General features: G+C 34.9%; 1 protein-coding gene across 1 annotated transcript in view; it reads left to right on the top strand.

Annotated features, from left to right (window-relative positions):
• The window catches only part of LOC119073701 (zinc finger protein 181), a 45,725-nt gene that overhangs the window by 9,359 nt on the left and 20,249 nt on the right, over positions 1 to 16,117 (top strand). The window lies entirely within an intron of this gene.

Below are 16,117 nucleotides of genomic sequence, written 5' to 3'. Positions count from 1 at the left end.
ACTTACTTTACCGGCGCTACAGCCACTTGTGGGCCTTGGCCTGGTCGAGAATCCGGTTCCAGAGTGCCCGGTCATTCGCTGCACTTTGCCAACCTCTTATTCCCAGCGCCCGACGATCTCATTCGACGCCATCTATCCATCGCATTTTAGGGCGTCCTACTCCTCTTCGCCCTTCTGGATCATTTCGGAATAACATTGAGGGGGCTCTGTTCCTGTCCATGCGTGCTACATGTCCTGCCCACCTCAACCGTTGGACTTTCACCACTGCCACAATATCCGGCTCGCCAAAATCACGTTTCAATTCAAAGTTGTATCGTCGCCGCCACCTTTCGCCTTCACGCATCGCTCCGAAAATAGTACGAAGGACCTTACGCTCGAACGTTAGGAGCAACTGTTCATCACTTCTCTTCACCGTCCAAGATTCGCATCCATAGATCAGAACTGGACGAATGAGCGTTTTGTAAACTTGGCACTTCGTTTTCTTCGATATCAACTTTGAGCGTAAATGTTTGATTAGACCGTAATAGCATCTGCTTGCCGCCATGATTCGTCTTTGGATTTCAGGTGTATTATCGCCATCCGAACGAATCAGCGCTCCAAGGTAGATGAATTCTTCGACTACCTCGAGGTTGTACTCTCCAATGCTTATCACGTCCCCTTGTTGATTGGCAACCGTATTGGGCTCGGCCTTCATGTACTTGGTTTTCGATTCGTTGATCATCAAACCCATTCTCTCCGCTTGGATTTTCAGATTTGTGAAAAGTGTCTACCGCTGCTGCATGTGTACGACTGGCCAGATCCAAGTCATCTGCAAAGCCCAGAACTTGAACTGATCCATTCACCAGTGTTTTGTTGGTTTGGATACCAGCACGTCTCATTGCGATTTCCAAAGCCAAATTGAAGAGCAGGCAAGACAGTGCGTCGCCCTGTTTCAGCCCTTCCCTTACAGCAAAAACGTCAGACAAGTCATTTTGCACCTTGACACGACATCTGGTGCCCTCCAATGTCGCTTTCACAAGACGAATCAGTTTTGTTTCGAAGCCCAGCTCCTTCATCGCAACATACAATTCCCTACGCTTGGTCCTATCGTAGGCTTGCTTGAAGTCGATGAAAAGATGGTAAGTCCGGACTTGAAATTCCCTGCCTTTTTGCAGAATCAGACGAAGGTTGAATATTTGGTCAGTTGATGAGCGATCTCGTCTGAATCCGCCTTGATAATCTCCAATGACTGCCTCAGCCCGTGGATTTAGTCTAACGAATAGCACTCGAGCAAAAACCTTGTACGCCGTGTTAAGCAAAGCAATACCACGGTAGTTTTCGCAAATCATCCTGTCACCTTTCTTGTGAGGGTTTCAGGGTCAGGGTTTCCTACAATTATTGAATTACAACTTCCTTCGTTGTAATACAATTTCAATCAAATTCAACCCACGATGAATATGTGAATGTTGAATAAATTCATGCATGGTACGTATTAGTACGACATTTACATAAAAAGTGATTAAAAGTGGAAAAGTCCAGTTTTCTTGTAAGCCGAAGACAAGATCAGGAATTAAACGTTTACCTGAACTTTCATTTTTATTGCGAGTTACATAATGGATTTAAGATCTGTAATAAGTCCGGTAATACCAGACTCTGGTATGTAAAAGTGATGGACAAAGTCGTTACTTGTAAAACTCGTTTGCTTTAATGAAACTGCCTGCAAACATCATCAGGTAATGAATCAGCTCCGTAGGAATGTTGCGAGTAAAATTCCATAACTCTGCGTTGTCCCAAGACGTCGTCAGTAAAAAAATCTTCTGCAAAAGGAACAGATCGATTGAAATCCATAAAAAATGGAGTGGCTCGTTGGATCTCTGTATCTCTGTCATGAATTTTGATCGAAAATATTGAAATTTAATAATAATTTCTATTAAAGAAAAACACGAAACGTGAGGATTAGACAGGACATTTTTCCGACGTGAGCAAACAATGCAACAACTTAGACGGACGGAAAATGCCAAAACTACTTCAAACAAACCTGTTCTTTCACTGATTAAAGTTATTTGATAAATGGGTCCATGGAATCAACACTGCATTAGAGATTACCCGTATTGAATACATAGTGCGTTTGTACGTACTTTTATGTTTTCCCGGTCTGTGTTTTTTCCCTATTTTATCAAATCGCTGCAAAGCAGCATTTTTCATTTAACGCTTTTTTGTTTAACGTTAAATGTACGCCACAAAATACAACCCATTTATTGCTTCTACTTTAATTTTTTTTTTGATACCAACATTGAAAAATGATACTTTCGCCCCGCATATGAGGGGCGAAAGTAAAAAAATGCATCCCACGGGGAGAAAGTACTTAACGAAGAGCGAACGCAACTGAACGAACAGCGAAAGTGACTGACGTCACAGAAAATGAGAGAAATGAGTCGAGTTGTCAACAAAATCCGCTCATATTATGCAGAATACTTTGATCAAAATTGTAAAACACTGTGCGCCAGTGTTCTTATTGAAATTAGCATACAAAGTTGATACTTTTTGTTACTGAATGATTTGTTAGTTATATCTTAATTTTTGTGTGTGTTATTGTTGTGATGGCTAAATTATTAAATTTTTCATATACCAGGGGGCTGCCGCCCCCTGGACCCCCGCATTTTCTGGCTAAATGCCTTTTTATTTCAACATTTTGTTGCGATGTTTGCGATACGTATCAATTTTCAATGTTGGTATCAAAAAAAATAGTATGAACGACTCGGGCAAAAGTAAAAAAATTCAACCTGTGCGATTAGAGCCCTTGCCTTCGGCGCGGGCTCCAACTCTCGCACACGGTTGAATTTTTTTACTTTCGCCCCTTGTCATTCAATGTACTATTTCATGTGTCGGGGCCGAAAATGAGGGAGTTTCGATATTTTTCTCAGGTTTTCGACCCCTTACATGAAAATTTTTTTGAGTATCTGTTTTGGACGATTGATTTTAGGCACTTTCGCATGTAGCCCTCACTTCGTTCGGGCTACAACAAGCGAAATTGCCTAAAAACAATCGTCCAAAACAGATACACAAATAACTATTTAATTCAAATTATTTTCGCATGAAAAAGCAAATTTTCCACGCGTGAAAAAAAAAAGTTTTTTTTTCACTTTTCAATTGGTCTAGCATTTTTCTCTTTGTTGTTTCATGCCTCTATTTTTTTACATTTATGTATACTGATTTTTTAATTGAAATTAATGTTCACTTTTTCATTTCTCTCTTTTTCGCTATTCATTTCCATATAAATTGTACACTAAATGCAATGGAAGTAAATTTATAAAAAAAGTGCAATTTCCAATGATTCCAATTACCATCCCACTGTTCTATTCACGTCGCTTCTGAAAGTCATGTCATTTTTAATTTAATAAATGTTCACACGAATCACTACGCCAACCTGAAATTACTTAATCGACATCTGTTTCAAATTCACCGCAACCGTTTCTCCTACACAGAACAACATTTTGCACAACTAAAAAGACGAAACGAGAAGAGAAGAAAAAACGTGAACTTCTTCGAATTTGCTTTGATATTTAAATACCTCTCTAGAGATATGCCATGGTAGGAAAACTAAATTTCAATAAATTTATCGTTTAAAATCGTCGTCATAAGCTGTGCTTAATGCTTATAAATAAAACCAGTGAAGCGATGAATGTCTTTCCTTAAGGATTAATAAAAAGCTTGTAAAATGTTTTCATTCATTTTTCACAGAAAGTTTGATTGTAGACTTTGTGTAGAAAGTTCGCAGACGTTGTTTACAGCGAATACAGCGATGATAAAGTATATATAATTCGAACGTATAAGGAAGTGAGGTTGTCAAACGAATTAGATGCTGACGATCCGAAGGAGATTTCAAATTAGTCATGTTTTGATTTAGATTCGGATTAAAACATGCTACCATGCCAGACGTGTTATTTGGTTGAAGACCGTACCCCACAAAATACTAATTTCACTAATAAGAAGCCTAACTATGACTGGAGTGTGACGGAATAAACTAAATAAATATTATTAAGCACAGCAGTTGGTACTATCTAGCTACAATGTGTTTATTTCAACACGTTACAGTGTCATTATGATAAAACTTTGTTGATTAATCAAACGTATTCTTACAGCACTTTGCATGTTTTTGCTCGAAAAAAAAATCCAAAATAAAACTTGACAATCTGGACTCGTATATACGCAATCTGAACAGTACAATAAAGCACGAAAACATAAATCGTGGTCTTCATGTAGATACAGGGAGAGTAAAAACAAAATAAAAAGAAAATATAAAATTTTCCATAATTTGGAAATAAAAAAAGTTGAAATTACTCGTAAACGTCATTGCATAATTTACGAGCGAGCAATACACATCATAATAATTTATATCTCTCACACAGAATTGTTGGATAAAATATTGTCATTACGACTGAAATTACATTAAATTATCTTACTCGTGCAGTTATCATTGTGCGAATAACTATTCACCTTTTTAATGACACCACATTATTACGCTGGAATTAATTTTGTAAAACGCTGTGTGTCTTCCTCGTTTTTAATTAAAAATTATTTATATTCAATGGGTTCATTAATTGTACTAAGAAATCTTTTATTGACTAAATATAGACCGAGAGCCTGTGGAAAGGTCACAGTTTGGAAACCATGCCATAATTGAGGTCATTGAGAGAGTAAGTGTGTTTAAGTACCTGGGTGTCTTGCTGGACGACAAGTTGACTTGGAATTCCCAAGTTACGGAAATGTGTCGCAGGCTGTCGTCTGTCTGTGGTGTTTTGTGTAAGCTCAAAAGGCTGCTACCGAGGGCAGTGCTCATGAAGGTTTATTTTGCCCTTGCGCACCCTATAATTTGTTACCTGCCGGGAGCGTGGGGCACTGCGTGTAAGAAGTCTATCGAACAGCTACAAGTTCTGCAGAAGCGTTGTCTGAAGCATGTGAATAGACTTCCCTTGCATCATCCGACTGTCGACCTGTTTCGGAGATACTGTCCGAGAGTCCTTAATGTAGACAGTATTGTTAAGTATAGCGTTTGCAGCTTTGTGTATAAGGCCATCGGTAAACAGTCCTTCTGTAACATACCCTTCCAAGGGGCCTCACATTGCTACAATACGAGAGGAAAGCACCTGCTCAGAGCATCGGCTACTAGGACGAAGAGCGGTGAAAGGGCGATTTCTGCGTGTAGACTGTACAATTCCTTACCGAATGAGGTTAAGTTTGCTCAGCCGAATTGCTTTCAAGCTCGCCTGAAGGGTTGGCTTCTAGAGAATCAATACTGATATTTCTGTGACATTTGACTGGGATAGTGTCGATGAGTTGATGGATCATCGGGTTTTTTTTTCATTGGATGCTGGATTTTTGGTACGTGAAGGATGCCTCTGCCTCCTAGGCTTTCTCCAGCTTGTCTCCCCATTCCTTTCTGATTTATTATCGTATTAAATTTTTCATTTAATTCTATATTTTTGATTTCCATGCTTTATTTCAAGTAAATTTTTTCCATCCTTATTTTTAGGCCAGCTATTGTAAATTGCAGGTCAAGTTTCATGCTATATTTCAAGGACAATATTTTTTTTATATAATTTTAATTGGTTACTCCTTTAAAGTGTCTCACAGTGGAGAACCGCAATGCGATTTGTTATACTAATTTCATGATGTAGAAATGTTTGAATAAAAAAAAAAAAAATTATAAAAAGTACATTTTGTTCTGTGACTTTTATTTTTGACGATTGACTGAAGACTACCTTGGTACATATACCCATGATAATGAAAGAATCTTTTACTTCATGTCGGTTCTAAGCTTTGTGTATGTGGAATTGTTTATGGAAATTGGGAAAATAATTTTGTGAGACCCATATCATAGTGACCACTATGCTTGCAACATTTTGTACAATTTAAAACAATTATTTCAATTTCAAACGAAAACTTCAATTTCGTTAGCCCCAAGACCATTGAGTATAATCTAAAGTGAAATTAAATCAAACAATTCATCACAATCGTCAGAATCTTTTATCGGAAAACGTGTAACTGAAAAGGCACAAAAGAAAATCATTATTGTTATTTTCCTTCAATAGATTATCTTAACGCGATAGATTCATTAGTAGTAGGCGGAACACTTACTTTCTTTACTTAGTTTCTTTTTCATATTAATAGTAGATTGCATGTATGCGGGACAGTCGGTTGAAATGGTGCTTTAAGGGTGAAAATTATTGTTTCTGTTTTAGGCAATATTTTCACAGTTTTCATCATGCGTTCCGCTTTGACCATTATGTATTTTTCGTCAGAAACAGAATTAAAATCTTAATAATCATGAAGTGAAATATGGTCTTTACACTCTAATGATTTGCAGAATAGTATTGCCACCGATTGCCTGATACACCTGTTACACCCAACTTTATTTTCACATATTTATACAACATCGTTTCTGATCACATTTGTAGTTAGTGCAGAAGGTTTTCATGAATTTTTCTCTCGAAAATTTGCTATGATTGTCAACATGAATGGAAATAATAATTTTGTTACGGCAACAAAGTGCAACATTCAGACTTTTCAATTTTTTATATGTGGTCAATTATTCGAACGGATTCGATAGCCCTGTCGATGACTAAAATGACTGAATGCAAGCGAATAACTACGAAATATTGTGCTAACACCTCATAGTCGGCCCCTCCATTTATTCCTGCAAATGTGATGTTGATATGATTCATTCATATACGGAGTGTTACGTGAAACACGCAATACAGTTACAAAGAAGTAAAACTCGCCCAAGAACTATTCTTCATTTTTCTTTTCTTAGTTTCCCGAATGAAAATTAGTATTTAAAGACTTTAACGTTTAATGTAATTTTGTTCGAATGTATGTGAGCCATGCTCTTGATTTCATCCACGTGTAGCGGGAACTTATTCCTTCTCTGTTTTTCGATTTTATTCGTTTTCAATCTATTAAAATAATTATTTCTATTTTTATGTTTCAGGACATTAAGCTATAGTTAAGTAATGGGTTAGATATATATGTGGGTATATAGTATAAGCCCTTACATACAGAGAGTATTATATTATTATTATTATTCTACCGAAAGACGAAATAATAAAAAAAAAGTTTGATTTTAAGTAGCTTTTTATCATTGTTGTCGGTCGGTGGGTTGGTTATTTTATTGGAAACGCTGGAAAAGGGGTTTATTAATGTAATTTCATTGTAATTAAGTGAGTTATTGTGCGTGGATTTTGAATGAATGGGGGGCCTTTTATGTGATATTAAAACTTAATGACTGTTAGTCAATGTTAAAATCATGTATTAATTTTCTTGCAAGTAATTTTTAGGCATCCAAAGCCGTTTGTGGAGCAATATAATATATTGTGTTTCAGTACAGTGTAATGAGTGTTTATTTTCTAAGTTTCATTGGAAAGTTGAAAGTTTTTCCTTCGCATATTATTCGGTTATAATGGGCATATTGTATTATGTGCGTTAATTTCTGATATTATGTTCAGATTTCGATAAAAAATTACTTTCGAATATTGTACGCGTTTGGCGATATATATCTGCGGGATAATAAAGATTGATTTTCGGTGTTGATTATATTTTACGAGAAATGTTGGAATTCGAAAGCTATGTTGAGCGTTGTAATGACGAGCACATAATATTGTTGAGGTGTTAGTTTTTGCTAGCTTTCAGTCAACAGTAGGAATTACTGAAAGATCGTCTTTTGATCTTAAACGTGATGTGTGACCTATTTTTAGCTGAATGACTTTAGAGTATTAAATATCCAAAAGAAATTCAAAATTAACGGAACACATACGCAGTGTAATGCTTAACATGCTCGATGTTCGTAGCTAGAGTTTTTGCACGATTGCAGTATTGCTCAATGCTTTAAATCAAAAAAGAATATGGTGATCTCCCACCCACAATGCTATAAAAATGCACGATCTTTAGTAAAAAGTGCTCATTCCGCACTACGTTCTTGAATAAGAGCGTAGAAGATGAAGCACGTTGTACGCGCGTAAAGGCGAAATGAAATTGGTTCATAAATCTTTTTAGAGAATTACAAATTTAATGGCAATTCGCTTCGGAAAAAGTAATGAAAAACTTGTTGTACTTTTTCGCGTTCGCTTCACAAATTAAGATTTTTTTTTTTGTTATATCGACCTATCTGTATGTGGATAGGGGAATTATATTTTTTCTTCTTCTTTTTTTCCTTCTTCACCATCATATTTTACCATTGGACATTTAGCTTGTTCATATTCAAGGCATCGTTCAGGAGCTTCATTTAAGTTAATTATAATAGGGTTTTCATGTCTACATTCAAATTGGTTCCACACAAAATTAATTTTATCTTTTTTTATAATAGGACACATTGCCTGTGGCTGAAAATAGAGAATTAGTTTTTTTTTGCATAAAAGGTGGAGGTGTTTCATATTAACCTTCCGTATATATAGGGTGTTCCTGAAGTTTTAATTTAAAAGACAACTGGTCATAAAGGTGTCTAGCAACTCAAAACCATATCTCTAATCGGAAAAATCTTGCGATTGAAGCTGAGAGGAATGCAAAGAAGCTACAACATACGTGGCTTCATTATATTGCGTACCGTTGTTTATTGCAAAAATGTTACATTCGGCAATGTATATATTCAGCATAATGGGCGGAATTTTATCGGCACATTTCTGGTACACATTTAGAGATATTTTAATGCTTCAACGACTAGATATCTGACAAAAAAGACACACAGAAGTACAGCAGCGGTAGAACTTTTTTGTGTTTCCTGTTGAAAATGGAACACGTGCGTGGTATATATTTATTGGATCTACCACTCGCTTTACCATTTTTTTTTTTTGGTGAGAGTGTATACTTATGTATAGGGTGTGTGTGTGTTGGATACAAATTTTCTTTTATTTCTAGACTTGAAACAGCAATAAATTGAATATTTTTGCTGAGTAATCGAAATAATTATGCTTAGGTATTTTCAATCGAACTTAATTTGATTTTGTTTTTTAGAGTACCATTAAGCAATAAATATTTGCGATGTCGTTTGAAAATTACTTTTCGTTTTGTCTTTGAAATGTTCTTTTTTTCGGTTGCTTTCTGCTACATTTTTTTTTATTATGCTAGCTGAACCGAAGTATGTTCGTGTTAAGATTTATTTGTCGCTGTGAGTAAAGAACAATTTCGATTACCAGCACTTTTATTAAAACATGACTTTTACATTACATGGATCCAGATGCGAAAGAATTTCTGGTGCTAAGAAATGTTTTCCAATTTTCCCATGAATGTCCCATTGTAGGAATCGGTAACAATCATTTCCCGCATTCCGCAAATTAGCTATTCATTTTCCAATTTGTTGTGTCCATTGTATGGAGATGTTGATGCAACTGCAGCTGAAACTGCATGCCACAATCACAATTTCATTGCTTTAATTGCATCGCACAAAATGAATAGCTAAATTTATCACAAATTCTATTATCACTGGGTACAGTGTACCCGGTACACCTTTGTATTCTTAAGATTAAATTAAAACAAATTTCCTCGTCCTGGTGCAAAATACTAGAATATACTTTGAGTTTATTCAAATCAAATAAAAAACGTGGCTGTATTTTCTCACCAGGAAAAAACCCTATCAAACCCCGTATACGATATAACACATAGTAATTTCACAGAGAAAATAAAATAACTGTTTTTATGGGTGACACGTGAGATGGATAAATTTAAATAATAAATTGAATGAGAAGAGCAAGAGAAAAAAAGTTCATTTAAATAGAAAAAAACTTGTTGATTTTATCATTTTCTTTCTTTTTCTCCTTTTTTTTATTTTGATATTGTATATACTCCGTTCTGTGGTTTAGTGTTGTGTATAAGACAAACACTTGAACAACATGGAAATTGAGAGCGAAAAAATCTTGTTAAAACAAATTGATTTTAATGAATAATTTACATGCACGATTTAAATGAACTTAGATATGGTGTGCTCTTGGGATTACCATGGATATAACGAAGATTTTCATCTAGGTACCAAAATATGTGACAAATTGAGGGTACAATGACAATAACTGAATTTGAAGTGGGTTGACTAAACTGAGAGCTGAATATATTTTGATATTTTTATTATTAAGTCTACCCAAAAAAGTTCAAGAAACTTCATTAACATATTTCTTTTTGTTTCTTGTGAAGAAGTGAAGATTGTTACTCGGTTAGTATCGCCAGCTGCGTGGATGAACATAATATAAGTATGAAAAGATTATATCGCATAGAAGTGTGTAGGAGGTTCTATATACTTTTGTATATCATGATTAGACGAAGCAAATTAAGCTTGAACCATGTTGGAAAGCGTGACTGACTTCGAATTTCTATATTAAAATGTGACCTTCTCCCCCACTGTTAAAACCTTAGCTCTTTAAAAAGCATTCTCCCTTACTGCAGCACATAGATACACCGCAGTTCATTCAATCATTCAATATTGAGTTCCTGTGGCCATAGTTTCTGGTCGCTGATGACAAAATATTCTGTTGCATTTGCCCTATGTTGGGAGTGGTTACTTCGATTGATGTTGGTATCAGCTCACTAAATAGCGGCTCACGAGCAGCTTACAAAATATTTTAAAGCTTTTTTCATATTTAAAAGCTTTTTTTCAGATTTAAAGCTTTTTTAGGCTTCAAAGCTTTTTTCTAGTGTTTTTCGCCTTTGGTTTTTTTGATTTTTTTTTAGTTTTAACTGTATGCACTCGCAGTATAACTTATCTTTGGTTAAGATTTATTACATCTGAATGACTATTGTCCCGACATCCGTTTTATGGGGTTTATCTATTGGATCAACGCACTTCAAGCAAAAGTGCTTTGAGTGACAGCTGCCGAATAGACTGCTACTTTGTATGACAATTTCTTCCAGATCTTTTTATAGTGCCAAAATTTGATTGATACACTGTCTTGTTTCAGCAAGCTCATTAGAGCTCCGATTTCACTTCTGTTAAATTGTCTTTTGACACGTTAGAGGTCCCACCTGCTCGTTTTTATTGCATTCAAATCTTTCATTACACACAAATCAAAGGTGGATAGAATTGCATTCGAATTTCGTAGTTGATGATCGAAAATATTTGCGATTGATTGTTAGAGGGAAACCATTGGAAAATATTTTAAACTTCTCGTGACTCATGAAATCTTTGTAATTTCTTTCGTAGTATGAATGGAACACAAGTTCATTTTATATTAAGGTCTCACAGTGATTCGTTTTTCTGTGTCAGTATTAGAAACAGCACCAAGGTCCCACATCGATTATTTTCTTAGAAGTGCATGTCACCCCAGAGATACACGATTGGTGTGTAGAAAAGTTTTTGTATCGCTCAAAGTGTACATACATGTGTATATAAAAGTTACTCGCTCTGGTGGCTCATAATTCTCTGCGGGCCTTGGAAAGTAATATTAACATTGTTGTTTTCGTCGTGTTCTTTAAAATTTTACCACTATATCGTGTAAAAAGAATACAACAACTGAACTTTGTGGAGCTCAGACTCAGAACGAAATGCGAGACAATAGAAACGAATGGAAAAGGGAAACTGTATAGACGATTTTGTAATCTCAACTTTTCTTGTAAGTTATTTGTGCTTTTTCGATTTAATAATAATTCAGTAAACAGTCCAGAACACCTGCTTACTCATATACATCTATATCATGTGACTTTGTTTAAGGACATCATTTTATCCTTCTTTTTTAGTTCACTGTAAATTATTTTCTATTTACATACTTTCGTCCCGATTCAGTCTATTTCTACACTCTTTTAAATAGCAAGAATGGATAGACGTTTTGCTGTCGATACTGCTCTCGAAATAAAGCTAACTTTAAATGAAGTCTTTTTCATGTCTGCCCACATGTATAGCCAGCTGTTTAAATCAATACACCGACGAATATTTACCTAAGAAAATTTGCTATACATTTTGTGCTGCATTGTATACACATTTCTCAGTATACTCAAATAATATTATGAAATGCACCACTTGCTTGAAACTTTCATGTGTATACAGAGTGTTGATTTTGATCGATGCCATATCGAAAATTGTACACCGTATTCACTTATTGATGTTTTAAAACTATGCAAATAGCTCAGACTAAAATATATATTCGAATTAGATGTGAACATAAGTGAGGGCGTCGGGGAAATATTTACTGATTTACGTTTACAGCAAGATTTTTTACATTTGATCTTAAGTGAGATGGTATATGCTTGGTATACTATCATCGGTAAAAAACAATTTGTTTTTCGCTCAACTGGCAAATGTGTACACAGTAAATTATCTTCAATTACAGCAAATTACACGACTTACAATCTTTTTTATCGATAAAACTGGAAAACATTTTTACAACTTCTAGCACCTCACAATCCTGTTTGTATTGTTAAGCTATTATAATTCGATATACGTATAAGCTATATCGAACAAAGTCATAAAAAAACATATTTTTCCACCAAACATCACTGTTCGTTGGTGTAATATGGTAGAGAAACTTTTAAGCAATAATTTTTCTCCAGGCTACAAAATTATATTTATGACCACTACTGTGGACTCTGCTACTATATCGTTTAAGAAACATAATACGAATGTAAAAATATATGTGGGTGAAAGCATGAAAGTGGTTTTTAATCACCCAAAGAAAACATGCATTACCAACACTTGTTACAAAATATTTTTCTTCGCAAAACTTTCTTAATTCATTTTCTCTCCACACTAAAAACGTGTGCACAAGCACAACATACATTACAAACAAACAACTCTATATATCGCCATTGCTAACAAAAATCCTTCGACAACAGCACAAATAATAGTAAAACATTTTTCGGACATTTCCACTAATAAAGTAACCTGTTGTTCAACAGGGTCGTATATTAAATGTGTCTGAAACAATTTGTTTTATTGGTATTTCGTTCTCCTTTTCAAAATGAATTTTCCCAAAAATTTTTGGTTGCGCTTTAGATAACAACAGGAGTTTCAACGTATAATACATATAAAAGGATAAAAGAAGCACATCTATACACATAACCGAGACGGGGGTATTATGTACAGCTATCTGCTATCTAATGCGGCTTTTGGTGTTTTCACTATTTATTCTGCTTTTCCATTTTGTTATAAAAAAAAACTCACATTCACTCACATACGAAGGGAATTTATTTAAGGTATAATGGAACATGGAACGATAAGACCATTTTTGTTGTATTGTTGAGTGATTTATACTGTTGTGGCGGTGGCCAACTGAAAGCTACAATTTCCGTCTTTACTGGTGGAACAGTATATGCAAATTGAATTTCCTATTTTGGTGAACGAGAATAAATTAACATTGTCCAAGCTCGTTTCATTATTTTTTATTTAGTCTACAATTTAATGGTTTATTTGATAGCTTTCGGTAATTCATTCAAGTGCTTTCAATCAATGATTGTGTAAATCTGAGCTCATTGTCGTCGGAAATAAGTCACATCAAAGCGACAATTCATCGGTTGAAATGGATCTTCTCGTTGAATTTTATGTTGTTTATTTTTCGTCGTCGTCAAGAAAATTAGTTTCGGTGTTCTTCGAATGCAATCATAAGCAGACACAGATGAATTATACGTACATTCATTGTAAATCTCATGAATTACACAAACGTCTAAACCAGAACAAAAATATTTTCCGTGCAACGATCTCAAAGGCGGCAAACCGAAAGTTCAAAGTTTCAGCACCGATTGAAACTTTTAGTCTTTATATGCAAATTCCGGCATGTGAACCAACACTCAGCATACCCTCACCCTGTACGAAACATTTTACTACATATAACCATTATAAGTGCCACACCATTGACAGCCCTATGGTGGCATACAAAAAAAAAGTTTTTCCTCCATGGAAAAAGTACCAGCTCCAGAGCAAAGTTAAAAAAAATTGTTTAAAAGATGAGATCTTAAGAAGAAACGACAAAGTCTCTCCTCTTAATTCCATTATCCTCATTCTGTTGCATAATTGTATGACTAACTTTTGGCGACATCGCTTCTTATGATATAGAACATTTGCATATCGTTCTCTAGAGTTCGTTTCTTAATAACACGGAGCATATAAGTAGAAATATATAGCCCACTAACTACCTCTTCACCTATATAATACATTATTCGAAATTGCTGTGGAATGCTAGATATTCGAAGAAAACAGAACCGCATACACACACCCATCCAACATTACATCCCAATCCACCTCAATCCATTCACAGAGACTGTCGCACACCAAAAAACTTATTATTCGAATACAATGGAGTTTAAAAACATCATTTTAGCACTTCCCTATGTTCTTTTTATATGCCAGGGGAGAGAGGGTGATTTTTGTGTATATTTTTAACACAGCATAATGCGGTAGTTAAATATATAATTTTTGGAAATTTTGCCATCTTCTTCTTTAATCTCACTTGAGAACTTCTGTAATACTTGTGTGGTATAGATTAAGTATGTAGTTTTGCTCGTTAATTTTTTTCTTGTTGTTGTTGTTGTTGTTGATGTAGAATTGTAATTGCTATGGAGTGGAATGGGATAACATACTGAGTTAAGTTTAGTTTGGTAAAGAGTTTTAAAGAAGCGCAATAGAGCTTTTTTTTCCTTCTTATTTTGTTATGTTCATTTAGAATTCAACTCTTAAAAGTGTTATCTGAAATTGCCAATTTTCTATGAATGTGCAGTGGGATATACACACCAGAATAATGGTTTTGTTCTCTGAATTGGTCTACTTTTTTAAAATGTTAAAGTTGTTTTTGAATGAAATTTCATTTTATGCTGGAAGAAGTGCAGAAAATAATCGAATGAATTGATCAGGAAAACAGACGAGATAAAAGTATTTTTATTTCGACCCAGGCATTATGTGGCTGTACACTTTATTGATTAAATGTAAACGGTTTTTTGCTGTCGAGTCAAAATTATTTTTTTAATGCGATTTCTGCGATTTTAAAATTTCAGTATACACTTACGCTGACGCTAGTGCCATTAAGATAACGTTTCCTTATAAATCGTTTGCGTTAAGACATAAACTCCAAAAGTTCATTTGTTTCAATTTTCGATTCATTGTAGATTATATTGATCATTTCCTTCGATCAATATTAACCTTTTAGATAAAACTAGTTATCTGTTTACCACCAACGACGATTAAACGATGTGTGGTAAAACTGTTGAAGTACAAGATTTTCAATCACACTTTTTTGTGATTTTTGAGCAAAAGAAGTAACGGATTATGGTCCTACAATTGTTATATTTAATAACTTAGTGAAGGAAGGTACTGGCAAGCATTTTTCAGAAGACTCAAATATGTTTATCGAAATAGGCAAACTCCGTTCTACTCAGTCACACACTATAACACTATGGAAATTCGGGCGTTGGCCGAAGGACTTTTTGATTTTGGTATGACTGAAGGGCATTTTAATGTTTTTTTCCTGATATGTAGATGAGTACGTATTAAAAATCAAGCTTTATCTTTTGGAAGAACACCTTAAATTTATTGATAATTTTAGATCTTCTACCTTTTCATCTTTCGGGTAAACAATTTATAAACAATTTACCATTGTGTAATCTGATAGCTCTGCCCGGAGCCAATTTCAACAGAAAAATAAATATTTATCACTTTACGGATTTTAGTCAAATAAAATGCCATCGTATCGCACATGACCTCAATACTCCGGAACAGGAATCAGTTTTTCAATTGGAAGTGGTTTGACTAAAATCCGTCGAGTAAAAAATTAAATATTTTTCTGTGGACACAGTGTTTGTTGCAGCGACATCTTTCAGTGAAATAGTGAACCGTACTCTATCGGTTTAATTGACTTAGAATTTAGAAAAGAGAACTGATGCCGTAGTCCCTCTACAGCGTCGAAACATTTGGAAAATTACGATAAAGGTAGACGTTTCTATGTTCAAATTTTTACCGTCTTCAGTGACGTATTTCTCTTTATTTTTTAGAATCAATTTTGTTATTCAGAGAAGTACGATCGACGACAACGAATCAGGCAGCTTTCAGTTTCGCCCTTACCATAGAGATATACTCGAGAGGTTACTTGGGCTGGGCACCAAGACATGTTTAAAAATAACAGCGCCACCATGTCATCTCTCGAGTGTAACTCTATGGCCCTGACATAATTGCGGTAAATCT

Source organism: Bradysia coprophila, unplaced genomic scaffold (genome assembly GCF_014529535.1).
Source record: "Bradysia coprophila strain Holo2 unplaced genomic scaffold, BU_Bcop_v1 contig_138, whole genome shotgun sequence".
NCBI lineage: Eukaryota > Metazoa > Arthropoda > Insecta > Diptera > Sciaridae > Bradysia > Bradysia coprophila.
The sequence above is the reverse complement of the archived record's forward strand: the minus strand, read 5'-3'. Positions and strand labels throughout refer to the sequence as shown.